Below are 8255 nucleotides of genomic sequence, written 5' to 3'. Positions count from 1 at the left end.
CTGTGTCCAAGTTGGGATGGTTGGACAGGCTCCACAAATCAAGACCCACCTAAATTGGGACAGTTGAGAGGTTTGTATATTGAGTTGTTCCATGCTTCTTTGCATCTCACAGACAAGAATTGCTGTCATTCACCTCTTGAATATATAGGCATAGTTCATTAACTGCTCATTTTCAAGAGAGTAGGAGCCCTCACGGCAGAGTAGGAGGTTGCTTTCAGTAGCAACCATTCGACAGCCTACACCCAGTAGAGGGGGGTGTAGAGAGTGTGCTGTCTGGGTCATCGAATAGATGTTTCACCTACTTTCAGACTAGTTCATACAGCACCTCTTAAGTGTACCGATATTTGCTGGACAGTCCAGTTCATGAGCTGCTGTAAAGAAGAGTTTCATCCCAAATTACAAGGATAGATCTGAGGTCTGGAGATCAGGATGGGGTTTGCGCAGATCTGCAACAGGCCTTATTTTCCCTGATTTCACATGTTGGGAGGTATGACATTCTGTTTCATCTACACCCAGAAATCGATGTTTTGCAGATCATACACCATATGTTCTGGGTCTATTCGGGTGCACTGTTTTGCATCAGGTGCATGTCATAACTGGCCTGCTGCTTTTTATCTGTAGTCCCTTTTAGCAAATTCATTGCAAATTCAGGTTAAGCACACCATAGCAAATAATAACACATTTTACAGCCAATTTATTAAAAGGGGCAGTAAAATGTTTTATGATGCTGTGAGGGCTATAATAGCACTATGTTCCTTAGTGAACAGTGGCGTAATACAACATGAAACCAAACAGTAAATTCCTGATCAAAAAATAACCACACAGGGAATAACTGCTTCATTCCGATAGCCGTCATTAAATGTCAGACTTGCATTATATGAATATATACGGCTTATTCTTGTTCTGTATATATTTTACTAATTGGGCTCCCAAGTCAATCATATATTCCAAATACAACAAGATTTGTGCAGTGATTGATGCCCTGTGCTTGTGAGTTGTTATAACAGGCTATAAGAATCCAATCTTCCTCCTCCACCTTCAGATAAAAGTGATTTGATGTTGTTTCAAAACTTTCATGTGGGCAGCGATAAAATCGCTGGATTTATGTTCTGCTTCATGGCTACCATGGCTTTATTCGGGGGAAGAAAAAAAAAGAAACTTTGTGACCATTTTTCCCCCATGCTCCTGTCCTTCAAGAGTCTTATATCATGAATAGTTTATACCTCTGCTGCAATCCTGAGACAGCCTCAATACTTAAAAGAATTTAAGAATTTTAAAGAAAAAAAAATCCTATTTGTCTTACTAGTTTGGCTTTGATACATTGTGTCACCCTGCTTCCTGCTTCGGAGCAGAGCACAAGCAATAATTTATTATATGTGGGTCTGTGACTCAGTTGCTGATATTCAATATAAAGTATAAAGAATAAAAGCCTTTCTCTTCTATCCAAATCATGACAAGTACAGTACAGCAAGGAAAGACAAGACATAGAGTGATTTATGTAATATTGAAATATACAGTAGGTGATCAGATCTCTGTAAAAGAGGTAATACAAATCCACACTCAACAAAGCTAACTACTACAATAAAGTTGCAAACAGAATGTTCTATTCATCATGAGTCGTACTGAAGGATATTTAAAGTAGAACTGAATGTTAAATATAGAAACATGTAGACATCTTATGTACATACAGCCAAGATTCTGCAGCATCCAATTTATAAAATCTTAATAAATCTTAATAAACTGTGTGTGTGTGAAATTGACAGTGAAAGTCAGATGTTGACACGTGTGTGCTACAAGTGCAAATCACACTGCAAGCCTCCACTGCCACTAATGATGAATAAAGGTGTCAACAAAATCCAAAAATGCACCAACAACAACCAAAAACAGTGTATTACAGACAATTACTGCCAAAGGTGCGTAAACACAAATCATAACACTAACAAAGGTTTACACTCAACTTTCTAACTTGAATACCCTCCCAGGAGGGTGTTGATGCTGCCCTTGCTAGGGTGGTACAGCCAACTAACCAGTCAATGAAGGTGAGCACACCCAAACATTGAACAAATTGCAACAGAACTGAAGACCTGCCATTCTTTCGAGACTTAAAAAAGCCAATGATAATAATAAGCACCAAACTGATCAAAAAACATTGGGGACAGATGGAGGAAAAGCAGAAACAAAGAGGCTTTGGCAAGACAAAGCCAGAGTCCTAAATACCAGCACTGGCGTATTTACAATGAGTGCAGTGTGTGAGGTGCACATGGGCGCACACCGCACACCCTGCACTTATTTTTTTAAATACTCACCTCTCCAGAGTCTCCCGCCGACAGCAGCATCTCTAGGCAAATCTCCGGTAAATTACGCAGCGGCCATTTCTCCGTAGATTTGCACATGCGCAGTAAGGAAATCTCTAGGGAAATGGCCACCATGCTATTTTCCCAGAGATCTACGCATGCGCACTAGACTCTGGAACAGCGCTGGAGTCCTCTAGTGACCCTAGTCCCCATAGTCTACAGCGCTGCTGGCTAGAGAGGAGGGGGGCCAGACGGTGTATGCACACAGGCTTACTCCTCTCTAGAAGCACCCCTGCTGGCCTGAGGAAAAATTGCAGAGGGCACCCTCCTCTTCCTAAAGTAGGACCTTCCATTGATACAGGTCCCCCATTCAACACTGCTAGTGTTGGACTATGGCATGAAGGGCCCACCAGGGGAATGCAGTAATAGGTGCCCATTCATAGGGGTGTGGTCAACTACCCCAGAGAGTGCCTGATCAGGACCCCTTAATAAATATATATAGTAAATACTGCTAGGGTATGCATGATAATGTACCAGATTAATAACAGCAATGCACTTTAGAAAATACACCTTAGTCATGTGCAGTCTAATTTAACATATGTAAAATGTATACTTCGAATGCAATGTCTGGAAACTGATTCCTAGAGGAGGGGGTGGACCCTAAAGTAGTGTGGCCCACATTAGGTTTCCCCTGTAATCCTGTGGGCCAGTCCAACCCTGCACAGTGTGAAGAGTAGTCAGCATCTAATTTCGGCAGAGCCAGGTCTGTAACGCTGTCACTGATGAGACCAAAGGAAAGCAGGTGGATCTGTTAGCTCTGCCTTAAGGGCAGGTGTCTCACCAACAGTACTGTAGTTTGAGGGGGCAATGAGCTATAAGGGAGTAAGTGTTTGCTTTGGTGGTGGGGGCAGTGAGTTTTAAAGAGGAAGTGAGCTGGGGCAGCAGTGCTTCCAATGAAGGGGACATAAGCTGAGAGGGGGCCGTGAGTGCTACAAGGGGGACAGTGAGTTATGAGTGGGTGCTGAGCTGTGAGGAGGTCAGTGTGTGATATGAAGGGAGTCATAAACTATGAGGGGGCAGTGTGTGCTACAAGGTGGGGGCAGTGAGCTTTGAGGGGGACATGAGTGGTGAGGGGCTGTGTGTGCTATGAGGGGGTCGCAAGCTGTGAGGGGGCACTGAGTGCTACAAGGGGGACAGTGAGTTATGGGTGGGACCTGAGCTGTGAGGGGGTCGGTGTGTGCTATGAGTAGGGTCATTTACTGGGAGAACCAAGTGCTACAAAGGGGGACAGTGAGCTATGAGGGGGAGGTGCGCTGTGAGAGATCTGTGTGTGCTGAGATAGGTTATAAGCTGTGAAGGTGGTTAGTGAGTGCTGAGAGGGGGGACAGTGAGCTATAAGGGGGAGACCATGGCTACCTGGTTATAAGCTGGGGCTGCTGTGAAATGAGGCTGAGCTTCTGGAGAGGCACAGTGGCAGTTACTGATAGGCAGGGAGCTGTACAGAGAGTAGCGGGAAAATATTGTCTACTGGCCCAGGGTTAGATCAGTAGTGCGGGAGAGCAGCTGTCCAGGTGCTGATCTCCTACTGAGGGACAGCGGTTGCTACTGACAGCCAGGGGAGATATATAGAGCACAGGTTCTCAAACTCGGTCCTCAGGACCCCATACGGTGCATGTTTTGCAGGTCTCCTCACAGAATCACAAGTGACATAATTAGCTCCACCTGCAGACCTTTTAAAATGTGTCAGTGAGTAATTAATACACCTGTGCACCTGCTGGGTTACCTGCAAAACATGCACTGTGTGGGGTCCTAAGGACCGAGTTTGAGAACCACTGGTATAGAGAGTTGGCCTAGGTCAGTATAGCAGGAGCGGAGCTGTCCAGGTGCTGATGTCTTAGAGAGGGACAGCGGCAGCTACTGACAGCCAGGGGAGCTGTATAGAGAGTAGGCCTAGCTCAGTAGAGCAGGAGCGGAGCTGTCCAGGTGTTGATCTCCTATTGAGGGACAGCGGCAGCTACTGACAGCCAGGGGAGCTGTATAGAGAGTAGGCCTAGCTCAGTAGAGCGGGAGAGGAGTTGTCCAGGTCCTGATCATCTGGAGTGGCACACGAAGCCCCTCTATAGTAAGTAATAGTTCCATATCCGCCAATCCCTCATTGGTGCAGAGAGGGAGAGACTGCAGCATAGAGCTTTGTGCCACATAGTATAGTTTTCATTTAGAAACAGTTCTCCCTTCAGAAACTCTTATTAGAGGCAGCGGAGACTTGAAAGTGTAAAAAGGAAAGAAATATCATGTCAGTTGACCTTAGCTTTTGAGACTTATATCATTTTGTCTACATTATAACAAGTAAGCTTATTTCAATCTAGCTCTCTTCTCTACATACTTTATATCAGCACTAACAGACACAGAATACTGCAAGTGTTACCCATAGCAACTGGAGACGATTATTTGTAGCTCAGCAGGTTGTCACCCATATCGTCTAATCATAGAAAAACCTGTATCATTAATTAAAAACAAAACATAAACAAAATTTGTGTGGACTTACCTGATGAGAATTTATGTGTAGAAATGAAATACAACTGACTTTAAATTTAATTCCTGCAGCTCAATAATTCACCTTCCCTTTTAAGCAGCAGGATCCTCAAACTGTCTAGTTTCCTCAGAAATAGCCCAAATATAATAACAGACTATAAATGTGCACCAACTATAGCATGGGTCTTCAAACTGTGACCCTCCAGCTGCTGTGGAACTACACATCCCAGCATGCCCTGCCACAGTTTAACTATTAAGGCAGGTTAAAACTGAGGCAGCGCATGCTGGGAAGTGTAGTTCCACAGCAGCTGGAGGGTCGCAGGTTGAAGAGCAATGAACTATAGGGTACCTGGCCAGAAAGTGTCAAATACTATTGAGGTTTCATTAGGGTCTTAAATAGAAACTAGTCAACCCCATTACTTGAGGTTATATATATATATATTATGTGTGTTGACTTCAAGATGGACTGATAAGTCACACATCAATAATGGGTCACAATTTTGGTTGGCTGGAGAGCCCATTCTTTGATGCATTGCCATGTCAATGTTGTAGAAATATATTGATCATATTTTAGTGCATCACTTGCTTTAGGAAAAAGCTAACTAGTGCGTTGATAAAAAGTGTTATGAATTTTAAAGATGTCAATTTCACCAGCAATTAAGTGAGGTGTTGTACAGTATGAGCGAGTGAATATTGTCTAAATAATAACTGGGGGGTTTTCAAACAACGCTGTTATTTGACGTCGCATTCTTAATCAAAACTTGTAAGATAGGTGATGGCGAAAGTCTTACAAGCTGCACTTTTTCTTTGTGACAACACAGGCTAAGAGCATCCAAACTGTTGTTAGTGTCTAGATGAACTGTAAGAAAAAAATGTTTTTTAGTATTCCTATTTCAAAACATAAATTAAAAAACGAATATGAATCATTAGGCTGTGAAATATTTGTGCACTATTTAAAGAAATGGTAATAAATAATAAACAAAATAATGATTGTATCCCAAAAGTTTACTGTATCCCTAAAGTTTACTGTAACCTGACATTTTACTGTATTCTGAAAGTTTACTGTATCCCTAAAGTTTACTGTAACCTGACATTTTACTGTATTCTGAAAGTTTACTGTATCCCTAAAGTTTACTGTAACCTGACATTTTACTGTATTCTGAAAGTTTACTGTATTTAAAGTTTACTGTACACTGAGAGTTTACTGTAGCCCCCAAGTTTACTATATTCTGACAGTTTGCTGTATCCCAAAAGTTTACTGTATGCTGAAATCGTATACCTAACGTTTACTGTATCCCTAAAGTTTACTGTATACCAACAGTTTACTGTACACTGAAAGCGTAAACTTTCGGGATACAGTAAACTTTTGGGATACAGTACTTACAAATAGTTCATTATATCATCTGAATTTAGGGCAGAAAAAAAATTGGCAAAGGCTTCACTGCAATCTCCAACCCAATGGTAAAAAGTTGTGCCCCACTCAGTACTTTTCTAGGGGGAAAAAAAATCATGTATTTGATGCTTTATTCATCAACAACCTGACCACTTATCAAAATTCTGCAACCTTATTGCATATCTACATCACACACCTTGTTGAATGACAAGTGAACAATCAAAAGTAGTGTTGTCATTTCAAAATAGTCGCTCTCACAAAAAATAGCTTAGTCAATAAAATATATACAGTAGGTTGTTATGTCAATGTATACTTTTCAGTGATAAGGTAAGAAAGGGAGCACTACTCGTTAATGAAAAGTTATTTTCATAATAGTGTAACATTTAAAGGAAGTTGAACATTTGTTACAAATTAAGTTTTATCCTGGTTCCTACAATGTTTGTATCTAATTTATGAGATGTTAAAATTAGTAACCAGGTTTACCCAAACAACAGAAGCACCAGAGTTTCAATAAAAAAAATTGTTATATTTTTGTTGGTGTAAATTATATCTATATATGTGAATTGATTGAATTTATTATCCAAAGAATACTTGCCTTAGGTAAAGGAAGTTTGTCTTATTATGTCTGGGGTCAGCTTTTTGCTTAGGAATAATGTGATAATTGCATGAGGCCATTCGACCCAAACCACCATACACAAATGGTGGGTGTCTCAATATATTAGTATCCTTCACCATCTGTGACAGACCCATACCTTTCGGGTGTGGTAAGATCTACAGTTATAGGTAGGCAATAGGTTAACACCCTATAGTCACCATGCATTAGGGGGACAGTCATAAGGTAGACAGTACAAAAGTTCAACAGGTAAAAAATGTCAACATGGTCTAAAGGTTGACATGGAAATGGTCGAAACAAAAAAGTCAACACGGGTTGTTATTTTTTTGTGTCAGTTTGTATGTTTCATAACCTGTGACCTCAAATAGTGGTAACGTAGACCCCCATGAGCTCACTTTGATCACCACACTTCAGGTAAAAAAACTTGTGTCGACTATTACCATGTTGACCTTTTGAGTTTTGTACTTGTCAAAATTTTGACCTATCTACCATTTGCATGTTGGCCTTTTGACCTTATTGACCATATGGTGTTGATCTATTGACTGTCTATATAGATAGTGTATAACCATATTCTGGAACCTTCCTTTCTGCAGATTTCCATTTATTTTATTTTTTTAATATTGAGTGAATTGGTTATCTGAATGATAATGTAAATCAGAGGTAAGACATTACATTACATTACAAGCCAAAAAACATGTCTGGAGCTCCACCATTATTACAACTTATACAGTAGTAGATTGGTGGATTCCCTGACCTTCTTTATGAAGCTAGTTTGTAGTTTGGGTGTACAAGCCATGCTTGGGTTCTCTGGTTTGAAGAAGGTGCTAAAAGAGGTCTCCTCCTATAGGGAAGGAGGTAAAACATGAGGGGAGAGGGGAACAGTATGTCTACTAGGAGAGGGACTGACTCCTTGGGAGCCATGGAAAAATCTACAAGTGCCACATTGAGACATCAGGGCCAGGGGCATCCTATGCCTGATGTACAACATTGGGGGGACAACAACAAAAAAATAGAAACTTTTCAAAGAATCAATAGCATCAGCATTTAGAACATAGAAAAACAAATTTTAGAATCAGTTGTCATGTTCCAATGCAAATAAGCCGGACAATCTAATGAGTAATATCTCAAAAGGGTAAAAAAAAGGAGTGGTATATAACAGAGACCCCTCTTCAGGGCATTTGTCACGCAAAACCTAAATATCATAGAAATTGTCCAAAATTATTGTGAGGGTCTGTACCAAACTCATCCAGTCAATTCCACTTTATGAGACCAGCTCAAGCAGGAAGTTAGCTCTCAAAATTAACTCAGACACGGAGAATGTTTTTAAAAAAGACATAGCTAATGTATATAGGAAATTAATACCACAATCATGAATTTACAGGCCCATGAAGCCCTTTTGAAAACATAATATTAAAAATAGGTA

The sequence above is a fragment of the Pseudophryne corroboree genome, chromosome 11 (genome assembly GCF_028390025.1).
Source record: "Pseudophryne corroboree isolate aPseCor3 chromosome 11, aPseCor3.hap2, whole genome shotgun sequence".
Taxonomy (NCBI): Eukaryota; Metazoa; Chordata; class Amphibia; order Anura; family Myobatrachidae; genus Pseudophryne; species Pseudophryne corroboree.
This window is presented reverse-complemented; position numbering follows the sequence as displayed.